Below are 4,645 nucleotides of genomic sequence, written 5' to 3'. Positions count from 1 at the left end.
CATCTATCTATCCATCTATCCATCCACCCATCCATCTATCCTTCCATCCATCCATCATCTATCTATCTATTCCTTAACTCTATCTATCTATCTATCTATCTATCTATCTATCTATCTATCTATCTATCTATCTATCTATCTATCTATCTATATCTATCTATCTATCTATCTCTCTGTCTATCTATCTATCTATCTATCTATCCACCTACCTATCTTTCATCTATCTCTATCCCCTGCATACATATTTTTGCAGCTACAGAGATCTCTAATGCTAACATTTTGTAATTAGTTGCCTTTTACTCCAGGTATTTTGTTCATCAGTGGATCTAGCAGAGCTCAAGACCTATCCACATCTTTTCATCCAGTGCCACCTTTTTCCATGTCCTTCCTCCCATAAATCTTCCCCTGAGTAATTAAAGTGAATTGAAACTTTAACTCGTCAAAACCTGCAAAATTGCATTTAGGAATAGGGATAGCATAAGCCGAAACTGTTGGTGTTTTTTTAAAGATATTTCTTTCAAGAAGAAGGGCCATTAAAAATACCACACAATTCAAATGCAATCCACCTTGCTCTCTTGCTTCTATTCAATTGTGCATCCAATTCTTTGATTGACTTCTGTGTCTGTCCAATATATATGTACCAATAGATAAGTACACATATGGGATGCCCATCCAACATCATGTCACAATCTGGACAGCAAGCATTCTTCATCCATTTGTTTTTTTCCTGCATTGATTGTCAGGCCAAACTCTTAATTGGCCATTTATCTCATTTAGGAGTCTTTCAGTCTTAAGTATTGATACAATATACTGAAGGTCGTAGACAGGATCAAATCCCTCTGCCATTTGGGCTTTGCCTTGAATATTCTTTATGACAGCGGCAAATTGTATCACCTGTGCTGAGCACATCTACTTGTTTTATGTCTTGCTTGATATTAATAATCAGAGGATAATCAAAGTGACTTTATTCCATCTTTCAAGGAACTGTATGATTTTTAACATATTCATTGGAAACACCTTGTTGGATAAAAGTCTTCAAGGCAACGTTTTACTCTACCGCATCAAATGCCAAAAACAGTAATTGTCATATTTCCAATGCACCCCTCAATTAATCCTGTGAAAGATATCATTTGCAAAAAACTGCCTTTTCTTTTCTCATATTTTCATCAAGGAGACCCTTTGTACTTGTGTAAGTTATTCTCATAAAGTTTCTGTAGAGAGGAAAAAAGTGGCCATATGGTTTGGAAGTGATTCAAGTTTTCTTGATGGGCTTTCTTCGATAATGATAATGATAATGGTTGTAATGATGGTGATGATGATGATAGCGGTGGTTGTGGTGATGGTGATAATAGTGATGATGCTGATGGTGATAATAGTGATGATGAGGATGGTGATGATGATAATGATGTCCAGGATTTTTTCCAAACATTTGGTATATTCCCCTTAGTTATCTTATGTCACCTCTAGCACAAGCCTACTCCTCTGTGTATACTTGGGCTAGTCTAGTTATTCTTCCCTCCTTTGATTTCTTTCTTGCCATTTCTACTTCCTTATAGATATATCAAGCATTGTGATGTTAGACTGTAAATGTAATGGCTCCACTGTCCTTGATGGAGAAAATAGTTTATTATGGAAATGTTAATCCATTTTTATCTGTTATCCTTCCAGTTTCATCCTAAATAGTCTTGGGTCCATGTGGCCTAATTGGGTCTCTTACCAAGCTTTCCATAAACTCTTCCACTTGACATTTTCTACAGCAATATTATTCACAGAACCCTTCTCCATTCTCTTCCACATGATCTTATAAACATTCTAAACCTTATATTGACTTTTATTACAACATCTGGTCTACTTGATAAGAAGATCAAATGTTTACTGGCTAAAGTACTTCCTAGACTCTTCCTCATTGTGTTAATTGATCTTTGAATCTCAGTTTTCTCATCTGTAAAATGAAGACATTCAGATCTCTTTTAGCTCTGAAGCTGTAGTCCTAAGAACTACCTTTCGCATTGGTGATGTGATAGTATGTATCCAGGATAGAAATGGAATTAAGTAATATTGTCAAAATCAAATGAGATAATATTTGTTAAAAAAAAATGGCTTAACACAATGTCTGGCACATTTGTTGTTGTTGAGTCATTCAGTCATATCTATCTCTTCATGATCCCATGGACCATAGTGCACCAATATGGTCCAAGGGGTTTTCTTGGCAAAGACACTGGAGTGGTTTGCCATTTCCTTCTCCAGCAAATTGAGGCAAACAGAGGTTAAGTGATTTGCCCGGGGTCACACAGCTAATAAGTGTTTGAGGCCCAATTTGAACTCCCAATTTGGAATCTTCCTGACTTCAAGCTCAGCCCTCTATCCACTGAGTCACCTAGTTGCCTATCTGGCATATAGTAGGTGCTTCATGAATGCTTATTTTCTTCCTCCCCGTGTCTGTTCCTTAATCCATTTTCTAGCATCGATAACTTATGTAAATAGGTCAGATTCAAGTTATTTTTAATTATATACCATATGTTCTCATTTTTATTCTTTCTTCTACTATGGTATTGATTTTTGCCTTTGCAATTACCAGTTGATGGTCTGACAGTAATAAGAAAATTTGCAAAGGGGGGCCATTGGGAGGAAAAGATAATGAGTTCAGGTTGGTTGAGTTTAAGGTGTCTCCTGGATATCTGGTTTGAGAGGTCTGGAAGGCAGTTTGAGTAACAAGACTGGAAGTCAGTGCAGCGTTTAGGGCAGGATATGTGGATTTGAGAATTATCAGCACTGAAATGATAACTGACTGAATGCAGGGGAGCTGATGAGCTCACCAAGTGAAATCGTATAAAGGGAGAAGAGGGCCCAGGACGGAACCCAGTGGGAGATCCACAGCTGGTGGGCATGACTTGGATTTATTCAATATGTTTCTTTGTTTTATGTGTTGCTACAGCCAAAGAATTCACTCCCAAGGTGTCAGGCTCCCAGTGATAAGCCTCTCTGGACTTAGACACAGTCTGGTCCTCACTGCACAAACAATTGTCCCCAGGACAGCACTCCAAACCTTTTCAGCTTAGTAGAACCTGACAAAGCTTGTCTAGCCTTTGAGTTCTCTCCCTTTCATGGATGACCTTGGAGAAGTCACTTCTTTCAGAGCCTCATCTGCAAAATGAAGGGGTTGGACCAGATGGCTTCTAAGGTCCATTCAGTTTGTCTCTATCATCCCATGACCTCCACCACACAACAAGTCATCAGAGTAGGAGTCTATGTACATTTTGCCTACCAGCAGAGAAGACCAGGTAACCCCACTTTACAGAGAAGGAACCCAACGCACAGAATTACAAGGATTTGCCCAAGGTCACACATATCTCCTAAATTCCATTTTTCACTTGGCCACTCCTGGGACCAATCCTAGAGTACTGGAGAGAGTTCCAGACTTGGAGTCAAGAGACACAAGTTCACGTTCCACTTCAGGCACTTAATAATTCTGTGATCTTGAGTAAGTCACCTTTGTCCCTCAGAGCTTCAAAATCCTTTGCTGCAATGGGGATGATAATACTCCCAAATCTATTACAAGGAGAAAGCTTCAAACAACTTTAGCCATCATAGAAATATGAGTTGTTCTGAACAGGCATGCCTCATCCTGAACAGTAGTAATTCTCTTAAATAAATATAGACATATAGATATCTGATATCTGACTAGATATTTGAATATCCATTCAAAATCAAGGAGAAGGAAGAAAACTTATTAAGGATCATAGATTGAAAGTTGCCAGGGACCTCAGTGACCATCTAATACAACCCATTAATTTTACAGATGAGAAAACTGAGGCCCAAGGAGACGATGGGCCCAAGGTCACACAGCTAGTCAATGGCAGAGCTATGATTCGAACCCAGATCCTCCAGATTCCAACTCTAGCCAATTTTCTGCTGTGCCATGTCTATTAGCAGTGGTGGTGAAAATGGCAGAGTAAAAGTAGTGACTTGCTTGAATTCTCCCCCAACCCCCTCCAAATACCTGCAAAAAAATGGCTCTAAACAAATTCCAGAGCAGCAGAACCCACAAAAAGTCAGAGTGAAACAAATTTCCAGCCCAAGACAGCCTGGATGGTTGATAGGAAAGGTCTGTTGTGCCAGGCTGGGAAAGGAGCACAGTTAGAGAAAAGCAAGTAAGAGAAGTAGAGGAAAAATTGGGAAGAGAAATGAAAGTGGTTCAAGAAAATCATGAAAAACAAGTCCACAGCTTGCTAAAGAAGTAAACACTTCTCCTTTGATCATACCACCTTGGAAGAACTGAAAATTTACAAGTCCCTAGAAGTACATCTGGAAACAGCTGCACGAAACCCCTGAAGCTTGGAATAGCACACCCTCCACACTGGTAGGCTTTGAAGGCAAAGACAGGGGCCCCCAGCGAACCTGGAGCAGGCCTCAGAGGACTGAAGCATGAGCAGCTGTGGTGGTTTCCAGGCTTCTCAACTCACAAACACCAAAGACAACTTAGAAGGTCAGTGGGAAAGGTCTGTCAGACCTGGGTGAGAGAGGAGCACGGGTCTGGCCCCAGCCCTGGCACAGTCCCAGGGCACCGGGGGCAGCTGCTTCTGGAGTTCTTGGCCCACAGATGGTAGGGGGATCAAGCAGCTGATAAGAGGGGTATTTCAGGGAT

At 40.3% G+C, this 4,645-nt stretch overlaps 1 pseudogene; it reads left to right on the top strand.

Moving 5' to 3' along the window:
• The window catches only part of LOC114043203, a 19,194-nt pseudogene that overhangs the window by 14,058 nt on the left and 491 nt on the right, over positions 1-4,645 (top strand).

Source organism: Vombatus ursinus, unplaced genomic scaffold (genome assembly GCF_900497805.2).
Source record: "Vombatus ursinus unplaced genomic scaffold, bare-nosed wombat genome assembly UNPS02001287.1, whole genome shotgun sequence".
Classification (NCBI taxonomy): Eukaryota; Metazoa; Chordata; class Mammalia; order Diprotodontia; family Vombatidae; genus Vombatus; species Vombatus ursinus.
Note: the sequence above shows the minus strand (reverse complement) of the source record. Positions and strands in the feature narration are given on the sequence as shown.